Below are 12,227 nucleotides of genomic sequence, written 5' to 3'. Positions count from 1 at the left end.
ATGTCTAATTGTTATTCCCCTATAAATATTTTGAGTTGTTAATCGGGATTGTGGACAAAAGTCTGACAAGAATAAATGAATGAATGGGCCAAAGGCCGTTTTGACACGAATGAATGGGCCGAAGGCCGTTTTGATAAGAATGAATGGGCCAAAGGCCGTTTTGATAAGAATGAATGGGCCAAAGGCCGTTTTGACATGAATGAATGGGCCAAAGGCCGCTTTGACATGAATGAATGGGCCAAAGGCCGTTTTGACATGAATGAATGGGCCGAAGGCCGTTTTGATAAGAATGAATGGGCCGAAGGCCGTTTTGATAAGAATGAATGGGCCGAAGGCCGTTTCGACATGAATGAATGGGCCGAAGGCCGTTTTGACATGAATGGAAATCTGAATGGGCCAAAGGCCAGAATGGTTGGAACTACAGTTACTTGACTTGCATTTCGTATAGTTATATATATATATATTTTGTTGTTAAACAGAAGTACGAATTGGGCCCAAGGCCGTTTGGAGCATGTTGTTCTACATATTGTTATGTAACTGTTATATTTGATATTATTCACTGGGCTATCGCTCACGCTCATTCATGTATTTGTAGGTGAGCCAAGGGAAGTCCAAACCCAGCCCCAGTGAAGTCTGCTAGAAACAACAGGAGTTTTGGGAGAGTCAGCCTTGTGCCTCGCGCATGAGACCATCCTTGCCCTTTTACTATGTACCTATGTTTTGTCTTGTTGGCAAGGACCTAGTGCATGTCTGTACATAGTCTGTTATAGGTTGACTCGTTTTGGACGATCCTGTCTGTAATGAAATTTGTGAAACCGTACTTTTGATGTGAGTTATTAACGTATCTGAGTATGGTTTGTTTGATGTGCATATAAGCACGGCTCTATGGACAAAGTTTTTAATTTTGCTTCCGTTTGGCCCCCATTAACTCTGTTAAAATACGTTTCCGACAGTTTGAGGCCGTAGGTAATCTCACGATTACTGGCCGGTTACGTCCTTAACCCACGGGGGCGGGTTCGGGTCGTGACAAGAATGCAGGGGCAACCTACCAAAGACTGGTCACCACCATGTTCAAGGAGCAACTCGGTAAAACTATGGAAGTGTACATTGACGATATGGTGGTCAAGTCCAAGGAAGAGCAAAATCATATAGCCGATCTGGAAAAGACATTCGGCATCCTACACAAACATGGAATGAAGTTGAACGCCTCCAAGTGCGCGTTTGGTATCGGCTCTGGCAAATTCCTGGGCTACATTGTCAACCACAAAGGAATCGAAGCCAACCCAAGGCAAATCACAGCAATCCTGGAGCTCGGCTCCCCTCGCTCAGTAAAAGAGGTTCAAAAGCTGATGGGGATGGCCGCCGCTCTCAACAGGTTTATCAGCTGGTCCACAGATCGCAGCCGACAATTCTTCCATACACTACGGCAGGGCAAAGCTTTTGAATGGTCCTCCGAATGCGAAACTGCTTTCAACGGCCTCAAGACTTACCTCCGCTGAGTGCCACTCTTGGCAACGCCCTCTCTTGGTGACCCGCTCATTATGTATTTGGCAGTTTCCAATCAGGTCGTCAACGCCGTACTGATAAAGGAAGAGCTGGGAGAGCAACGGCCGGTGTACTATGTGAGCAAGGCAATGGTTGATGCTAAAACACGCTACCTTCTGCTGGAAAAGCTCATCCTAGCCCTAGTCATGGCGGCAAGAAAGCTGATGCATTACTTCCAAGGACATAGCATTGGAGTGCTAACGGACTATCCCCTCCGCTCGGTACTACGCAGTGCAGAAGCTTCCGGACGTGTTTCAAAGTGGCTTTGGAACTCGGCCAATACGATATTCAATTCCTATCCAGAACCTCAATCAAGGGGCAGGTGCTTGTCGACTTTGTCGCCGAATTCACTGGGGCACTGACCGACTTCAAATCTGATGAAATTCGACCAAAGCCGAACTAGAGGATTTATGTTGGGGATATTTGGCAGTTGTATTGCGATGGATCGTCCAATCAGCGGGGCAGTGGAGCCAGAGTTGTGATCATGTCTCTCGACGGTGCAATAATTGAGCAGGCTGTCAAGCTCGGCTTCGAAGCATCAAATAACGAAGCCGAATACGAAGCCCTCCTAGCCAGTTTGCGGAACGTGCACGTTCTTGGTGCTCGGCATTTGCTTGTGTTTTGTGATTCAAAACTGGTGATCAACCAACTAAAGGGGGAGTACGCGACAAGGAACGACCGGATGGCCGCCTACATGAAAACGGCCAATTCCTTGTTGGCAAAATTCGACCATCATGAGTTAAACCAGATAACACATGATCAGAACACCCATGCAGACGCCTTGGCTTGCCTAGCCTCCGCCATCAACTCAGAGATCAAGCGGACCATCGAAGTAGGTTTCATCCCGGAGCCGAGCATTGGCCCTTCGGAGGAAGTCCAGATCAACGTTATAGAATCTGCCCCAAGTTGGATGGACCCCATTGCTGCATTCCTGTCTTCTGAGCAACTTCCAGAGGACAAGAAAGAAGCGCACAAGCTGCGAAACAAAGCCATGCGACACTACTTGGATCCCCAAGGAAGGCTCTATAAAAAATCCCTCTCTGGTCCATATTTGGAATGTGTGCACCCGGACAAAGTCGAGGAGCTCCTGACCGAGATACATGAGGGCTGTTATGGTGCCCATTCTGGCGAGCGCTCTTTGGCGCATCGAGCTATAACACAGGGGTATTATTGGCCGACAATGAGAGCGGACACCGAATGTTATGCAAAAAAGTGTGAACAATGCTAGAAGTTCTCCCTGTTAACCCATTTGCCCGCAGAAGAGCTGAACTCTATTACCAGTCCCTGGCTGTTCGTCCAGTGGGGGCTCGATATCGTAGGAGCATTGCCGAGGGCCCCAGGGAACAAGCGATACTTGATCGTCGCAATAGATTACTTCACAAAATGGGTCGAAGCGGAGGCATTAACACACATTCGAGATGTTAATGTTAAACGCTTTGTGTGGAGGAACATCATAACACGATTCGGCATTCCACGAGCCCTGATTTCAGACAACGACACTCAGTTTGATTGTGGTGTTTATCGAGAACTGTGCGACAAGTATGGTATCCGGCCTTACTTTTCTATGTCGGCTTATCCCCAAAGCAATGGTCAGGCCAAAGCCTCTAACAAATCCATCTTGGACGGCATCAAGAAAAAGCTGGAGAAAGCCAAAGGTAAATGGGTCGAAGAGTTGCCAAGTGTATTGTGGGTCATCGAACAACACCGAGGAGATCAACTGGAGAAATGTCGTTTGCCCTATGCTTTGGCAACCAGGCGATCTTACCCCTAGAGATAGGCCTCCCGACTCTCAAGTCGCAAGTCTTTCATATAGGGCGAAATGACTTGATGCTGGCTTTGGATTTGGTTCTAATCGAGCAACGAAGAGACCGCGCTCTTGCGTCCATGGCACGGTATCAGCAGTAGCTAGTGAAGTCATACAATCAACGAGTTCAGCTACGCCGCTACACATCGGGAGAACTGGTCCTAAAGAAGGTACTCCCAACTGATAGGAAGTCGGCTGATGGAAAACTTGGTCCAAACTGGGACGGCCCCTATCAAATAGATTCCATTACAAGAACAGGGGCGTATCGGCTGAAAGATATGTCAGGAAGGAGTCTTCCATGGCCTTGGAACTCAACGCACTTGCGAAAGTTTTATCATTAAACCCGACCTGTGGGGAATGATTTTAGTTTAAAATTCGCCATGTACAAATTCTACTTTTATAAATACGAGGATTCGTGTCAAGAATTGTCCTAACCCAGTGTTCAGGAAAAGCCTCCGGATTCGGAGCGCCCTTCGTGGATATCACGACCGGCCAATTAAAGTCTCCAGATTCGGAACTCGTTCAGCGCATAACGTCGTTGGGCCGAAAAAGCCTCCGGATTCGGAGCGCCCTTCGTGGATATCACGATCGGCCAATTAAAGTCTCTGGATTCGGAGCCCCTTCGGTGCATGACGTCGTTGGGCCGAAAAAGCCTCCGGGTTCGGAGCGCCCTTCGTGGATATCACGATCGGCCAATTAAAGTCTCCAAATTCGGAGCCCCATCAGCACATGACGTCGATGGGCCGAAAAAGCCTCCGAATTCGGAGCGCCCTTCGTGGATATCACGATCGGCTAATTAAAGTCTCCGGATTCGGAGCCCCTTCGGCGTATGATGTCATTGGGCCGAAAAAGCCTCCGGATTCGAAGCGCCCTTCGTGGATATCACGATCGGCCAATTAAAGTCTCCAGATTCGGAGCCCCATCGGCGCATGACATCAATGGGCCACGTCGATGGGCCGAAAAAGCCTCCGAGTTCAGAGCGCCCTTCGTGGGTATCACGATCGGCCAATTAATGTCTCCGGATTCGAAGCCCCTTCGGCGCATGACGTCGATGGGCCGAAAAAGCCTCCGAATTCGGGGCGCCCTTCGTGGATATCACGATCGGCTAATTAAAGTCTCCGAATAAATGCTAGATGAAAATGCCAGGTTTGGGGCCTTATCAACACCATCTTTGGGCAGTGTAACGCCCACAGAGATATAGAGTGGTTCAGTCCCCAAGGGGGCTTTGGCCTTTCTAGCTCTCTCAGAATCTTGGATCCCTTCCCGTTTAAACTGCTTCAGTGCATCTTGCAGTTCAACATCTCCCGTATTCAAAATGCCCAAATCCCGAGCAAAATTCTTGGCACCGGCGTTCTCCGGAGATGCATTCTGATTCCCGGCCCTTCCGGCCACAGCTAATGTCCTTGTCCCTGACGGGCCCTGTTCTGGCTGAGATTCTTCAACAATATCTGGTTGGTCGTCAAGCCACCCTGTAGCCTCTGCTGACCCATCAAAATCAAACTAGTTGACTGTCATGTCTCCTGGATCTTGTTCGTTAAAAAACTGAAGGTTAGCAATGTCCTCTTCCAAATCCGCTAAGTCATCTAGCCCCTGATCAGGTCCATCCTCCTGTACTACACAAATCTTTTCCCTCACTGGCAATTCCACATTCGGCCTAACTTGGCCTGCTGACGTAATGTAGCCACCCGGATTGTATACCCCCTCAGCAAAGCTCCCAAATTCGTCAGACCTTGAATCAACAGTCCCACTTTCCTCTGAAGTCATCCCTGTCCTATCTTCGATAATCACCACCATTGGTTCAGGTTGGGTTCGGGAGATGTCCAACATGCACAAGTCAGTGTTGTCAGGAATGAACACCTCCGGCTTGGGTAGGTGGGACAAGGTGATATATATGCTAGGGTCGTATGACGCAACCCCAGTTTGGATCAAATTGATGCGTTTGGGAGGTGGAGCTTGGTTATGTGGCGGGAGAGGGTTGGTTGTGACATTCAGTTTCTCTGGAGGCACAATCACCCTGTTGTCGATGAGATCTCGAATCTCGTGACGCAATCTAAAGCAATGGTCAGTGTCGTGACCATGCTGTTGGTAAAAAGTGCAGTATTTAGCTGGGTTATGGGAAAGGGGAAGTGTTTTTGGCAATGGCTGCGGCTCCAGGGGCTTCAAGTGCCCTTTCTTAATTAAAACCCCCAGAGCTTTGGACAGGGACATGTATAGTGGAGTGAAGGTTCTTTGGCCTCGAGGTAGGTACTTGGTTGTTTGTGAGTTACTTCTGAACATGTTGGTGAATGGTGTTGCTGTAAGGGTTCTTGGGGTGGTGGTGATGACCATGCTTACATCTGAAGCTCTGGCAGCTGCAGCACTGCTTGTGCCTACATTCGTACTGCGGTTGAAAGTCCTCCTGGGCTACTCTCTGTCATTTTCGATCAAACCCTGCTTCAAGGTGTTCTCAATTTGCACCCCAATCTCATGTAGATCTGCAAAGGTAGGGAGGAGAAGGACGATCATCTTCTGCATGAGCTTAGGCTGGAGGTTGCGCACAACCATCCGTATTTGGTCTTTATCAGTCGGCCTAATGGTCATCATTGAGGCTTTGGCCCTCCAGCGGGTTACGAAGTCAGAAAAGCTCTCCTTCGGCTCCTGTCTAGTGGTCTCAAGATCACGAGTTGTGATCTGGATCTGTGTATTATAGGAGTATTAAGCCACGAAGGCCTCACCTATCTCTTCCCAGTTCCTCTTAACGAAGTCTTCGAGTTTTGCATACCAAATAGCCGCTACACTCGACAAGGTTCGGCCAAACAGGGAAAGCTTCTGTAATCTGGAGAGGCCCATCGGCCTTAAGATATCTGAAAACAGTCGTAGGTGCACCATGGGATCCCTAGACCCGTCGAAACGGTCTATGTACGGCATTTTAAACCGGTCTGGCAAAGTTACAGCCGAATCGGTATACCCATCCTCAATATCTAGAATGGATTTCACGCCCTGAGACTTCTTGAACAGCTTTTCTAGCTTGCTCACTTTTAAAGCCATGGGGTCCACCTCAAACTCAAAGGGAGAATCCGGTAGGTTGGTCTGCGCTTTGGGTGGTTGGGGTAGGATCAGGGGCAGAGCCTGCCCCGTTGGGACGTCCGTATCATCCTGGACATGTATTGTCTCCCCAAGTATGGGAACTTTTGGTGGGGGAGGAACCTGGTGTGAAGCAGACGCTCCGGCTGGCTACTGTAGCCTGGTAATTAACTCTGCCTGTTGGGCCATGACTTCGGCCTGTTGTTTGGCAAATTCCGCTTGACGGGCAGCGTCCTGCTGCATGGTTTTCATACTCTCCTGGAGCTGACGCATCATCTTCTTCATTCCTGCCATACTGCCCTGATCTAACTGAACTACTGATATATCTGTCTCTGCAGTAGACTCGGAAATCTCAACCTGACTACTCAAGGACCACTGATCTAGCAACCGCGGTACCGATACACTGCGCCGTACTGACCTCCGTCTAGCAACCGGGGGTAAAGAGTGGAACACTAGTGTCCGTCTATCAAATCTTCAGATCGATGGAGTCTGCGACCTCTAGTCCAGAGTGCTTGGGGAATATCTGCTTGGTCGGAAGCAATTGTGCTAAACTACCTAGCAAAAAGATAAATAAAGCATAATAAGGAAATAATGAACAGAAAAATGGATAGCATAACAACTTAAATAAAGACAACACACAGTTGGCAAACATATGATGAATGAACCGTTCTCAACCACTGATCACTGTTCCCAAATCACTGCCCCAAATCTGAATCTGATATCCGCAGATATAACTGATTCTTAAAACACTAATGCCCGCAGGCCTGATACCCAAACTTGCAGACTAATACATGCATTCCGGTAGAGACACACTCTAAAAGCACATAGTAAGCAAGTGAGAGCCAAAACACCCCTATGTTGGGATAGGGTTTCCTTGTCCTATTTTGTCAGGAGCTAGGGTTTCACTACGCACACAGCAGTTTCAAACAACCTACAATTGGGTAAGCAACCTGTCCTAGTTTGGAATGGTCACTATGGATTCCAATATGCACTAGGTCGAATGGTTAAAAAGGTGCCCCGGTAAAAACCGGGGTTTGTGTTCCCATCGTGGCAGAGCCCGTAACCGGTCAGCCTTACAGCATGCTTCTCAAAGTAAGCCTCCGGCAAACCGTTCAGGAATAGCAGACGGCAAACACTGTGACTTAGGCGCACCAATGCAAATGCAATGCAAAGAGACATATAAGTGTAATCAAAACAAGATATCATGAGTTCGAGTCTAGTTCTCTAACTCCCCAGCAGAGTCGCCAGAAACTATAGACGTGCCTGAACATCCCGGCTCCCGCGCGCAAAACGGCGCGAAAATCCAGTTATTCATCTAGACTACTACAGTTCGGACTCAATGTAACGGTTCTGAATCTAATCTCGCAAAGCGCAATGCAAGACCGATAAATCACCAAAGAGTCCAAATCCGACAAATCATTTTAGAAAACTAATTTTTTATAAAGAAGTGCCAAACATGGACTGCTTTGCCAGATACAAAGTCGCCACCTAAATATTTTGTTTTGGGGGGAATTTAGGAAACCCTGACTCGTGCCTAAGGCCATGTGTTTGTCATCACCAAAGTTGCCTCGGCTCGAGAACTTGGGTACGAGAGGGGAAGGTCATGCAATGAGCACCCCCGCTCACCCGATCAAAGATCGGCCTTTACTAACGTGATATCTTGTTTTTGAAAACACATGTGTTCTTATTCTGGTTATTAGCCTAGAATTACTATGTGATGTGCACAACACACAAGTATAGACTAAATCGCCTAAATTGGAACAAAACATTTCATGTTTGTTTGTTTAAAAATAGTTTGAAGGTGCTACTCGCAAGTAAGCTAAGACGTGAATTTCCCACCCTCAAGTGGGCTTAGAAAACATGATTTTTCCACCTCAAGTGGGCTTAAAAACTCGCATTTCGATGAATTGTCCCAATTCAAGTAATCCAACCTTCACCCACAGGCATTCAGGTAGTTAAACACTTAAGCACATAGCCTCATGGTAAGCATGCTATCACGGCAACACTCACACTCCTGCAAGATGCTAAAGCATAAACACTTACAGAGTACTTCGAGCCAAAATAGAAACTAATTAGTACTCAATGCATGATCCTAGTTCATGTTAAGATGGCTAATGCAATACATGCAAAATGCAACTAGAAATAGGCTCGGTTATTCTAAGATGGCATATGAGATGCAACTTGATAATCATGTTTTCAAGTAGGAATTGAAATACAGTGCAGTTAGTATGATGCACCGAGCCTGGTGCGTGCAATACAGATGAATGATGCAAACATGCATAGCATAAGGATACTAACTGAAACATGCCCTAATCTAACCACTAAAAGCGGGTAAATGAAGGGAGAAAAACGTGGGGTTGGAAGACATTCACACACTCACGTACACTTATTACAAAATTCTCCCTCTTGATGGAGGGTCCGAATAAATAATACAGAACCGACTAATTAACTAACTATTCTAGCTAATTAATTATTACAAAACGAATTAAAACAAATAACTATTCTAAGTTAATAAAAGCACTGAAATGGCCTCATGATGAGGGATGCATGCAATCTCGAATCGCCTCGCTCGGAGATCCATCGCGATGCCCCAACTTGCCACTGTTTGCAATTGTTCTCAGAACACTGCACAAAGCTTCAAAAAGCTGAAACTCCATCATGGGAACCTGTAGGGATGCTGCCGACCAGTTGTTTGCATTGGAGACCACCTGCCGACCACTTTCTGCGCTAAAAAACCAGAAAAAGTGGTCGGCCAGCTAGTAATATTGGTCGGCCGACCAGTTGTTGCTGCTGAATTCCAGTTTGCTGCAACAGAGAGCAAAAAAAGGCATGGCAAAGTATTTGCAACACATATGCGCACAACCACCCTCCCTATCATTACATGAGCTCAAGGGAGTGTGATTCTCGACCCTCGGGCCACCAATCACACATCTCGATGCATGATGGCTGAGAGGCGAAATTGCACAATTCAATATAAAATGAATGTACACATAAACACATAAAGCCTAAAACTCCATGATGCATAGTCAAGAGTGTCGACGACTGAGAATTGAGACACGTTTCATCACTTCAAGTATGAAACGTCCCTTGTTTTCTGTGCTTGGATTAACTCCTATTCCAAACACAATGCAACAAATAATATGGCAAGGCATACACAATGCGACTCAAGCATGCAAACATGCAATGCAATGAAACAAGCATGTGAACAAAATGCAAGGGACAAGCGTGAAAATATGCAATGCAACATGAGCAACCTAACAAGGCTAATGGCATGCACAATGCACATGCATACATACTCAATGCAAGGCAACACAAGCATGCAACAATATGAACAACAACTAGTATACACAATGCAAATGGACATGGCATACACAACGCAATGAACCACATGGCATACACAATGCTCGGACTTAAACCAAAATGGACTGACCTCAATCATGCCCAAATCAATGGCCATACATGCTAAGATAGAAACTCAAAATGCTATACAAACATGCATGCATATTGGCCCAAGCTTAAGGCACAAAACATAACTCACCAAAAGCATTGAAAGGATGAAACATGGGGCACAATGGCATATGTTCTAGCACTGAAATGGCGTGCAAAATGACTTAGAATCATGCAAACAACCCATGTAATACATGTTGAAAGGTTCAAGCATCAAAGCTAGTGAAGTGTATTACACTAGAGGCATGCAAGACAATGCTCAAATGGCCAAACCAACCCCAAACAGACCCTATGCAGGCCAAAACAGTAGCAAAAATGGGTTGAGATGATGGCTTGAAAGGCATGAAAATGAGGCTCATGCAATGGCTCACAAATAGGGCATAAAGGTACAACCCTCAAGGGAACTTAAAGAGTGGAAAATATGGAAGTGCAACAACCCCACATGCTCTGAAATATCATTCTAAATGATGCCAAAACATGCAAATACCTCAAGTTAAGCATGCAAGAGACCTCAAAATTCAAAGCTAGTCAAGGCTATTACACTACAAGCATGCATGACAAGCATCATTCGACCAAGAAGCCTCAAAATAGAGCTATAACAGCCCAAAATATGAACAAAATCATGCTGGAGCATAGCCAAAATATGCTAGAATAATGAGCCAAGACATCATGCACACAAAACTAGTAAGTAAGATTTATACTACAAGTGCATGAGCCACTCAAGAGACAACCAAACCAGCCCAAAAAAAAGTCATGGAAGACGTAAAAACTCACAAAAACAAGCTCACAACATGCCTCAAGAGTATAGAGATACATGCTCACTTGATAGGCCAATAATGCAAGAAAACAAAACAAGATTCGAGGGGATCACCCCTCTCTGATTTGAGGCCTCAAAACCATATGCCTAACACTGAAAATCCACTGGATTTCAGTGGCTAAAAGGGCAAGCAAAGACTAAACCAAAGGCCTCAAGTGATGGCACAAAACAAGGCTAAACAAAGCATGCAAGAGGGTAGAAGACCCTTAACACCCAAGAGGCCTTAAACAAACATCAAAAACACTTGAATACAAAACTTTTTCCAGTTGAAATCAAGGCCTAAATAAGCATGCAAATGAGACCAAGAGAGCAACCAAAACAGAGCTTAAAATGGAGAAAAGAGGTTACCCTTGAAGCACTGCAAAGCCAGCAGATTTCTCAACCAAGCACTAGCTTTTTGACCTCCAAAAAAAGTCCTCCAAGAACCTCAGTTCAATGATGGGGGTGTACGGTTAAGAGTTGTGGTTCAAAAGTGAAGAACAACACACTCTTTAGGCACCAAATATAGAGATATAGAGAGATATATGCTTATGCCTTAGGAAAAGTTTAGAACCTGTGGAATGGAGAGGGAGACCTTCTCTTATAGAAAAGCCAAAGTTAAAGCTTCTTGGAGAAGCTAAAACTTGGATGCCATGGAGGATACAGTCTGTGCCTTCCAGCTGGCACAGCTGGCATCCACTCAGTCTACCAAAACAGGGGGAAAGCTACCGACCAGTTTAAGTGGTCGGCTAGCTACTTACAGTGGTCGGCCGACCACTACAAGTGGTCTCCCAGAGAAAAAAGTGGTTGACAGGGGGAAGTGGTGGTCTCCACACTGAAAGCAAGCCAATGGCGTGGTGACCGACCAGAAAAGGTGGCCCAAAGACCAAGAAAACCAGTTTCTCGACCAGAAAACTGGCTGGCGGGAACGAAAGTAGTCTCCAAGGAGAAAAACTAGTCTCCAACCCTTGTACCACCTTCCAAACAAGGAAAACAAGGTTTGTACCAAAAACAAACCAAAAAGGATGCAAGACGAGAGTTCGAGAGGCAAAGCGTGCAGCCAGGAGCCTCGAAAACTAGCTGTCGAGCACAAAAAGTAGTATACGACCACAAAAGTAGTCTCTCGAACCACAGTGTCCCTCTAGGGAGAGGAAACAAGGTGTGGTCCAAAAACCATGCCAACGGAGAACGTTAAGTGATCCCGAGACAAGGCGCGCGGTCAAAGGCTCTGAAAATCGGAAACTAATCTCCAAACGGGAAAAGTGGTCTTTGACCACGACAAGTGGTCTACGACCACAAAGAGATGGTCTACAAGACCTCTCCCTCCCTCCGGGAAGAGAAACAAGGTTTGGTCCACAAACCGAGCCAAAGAACAAAGAGTTCGGAGACCCGAAGGCAAGGCTCTCAACCAAAACTCCGAAACTCGAAACGAGCACAACATGCACTATCACAGAGCGCTCAATCAATGACGTCTGAGTCTTAAGTTCGGTCAAAAATGGGTTGTCTACACTCGCGTTTATTTGTTTGTTCAAGAATTGGCCGTAGGTAACTTCAACTACTGACCATTACAAT

Source organism: Camellia sinensis, chromosome 10 (genome assembly GCF_055761805.1).
Source record: "Camellia sinensis isolate YWXY chromosome 10, ASM5576180v1, whole genome shotgun sequence".
Taxonomy (NCBI): Eukaryota; Viridiplantae; Streptophyta; class Magnoliopsida; order Ericales; family Theaceae; genus Camellia; species Camellia sinensis.
The sequence above is the reverse complement of the archived record's forward strand: the minus strand, read 5'-3'. Positions refer to the sequence as shown.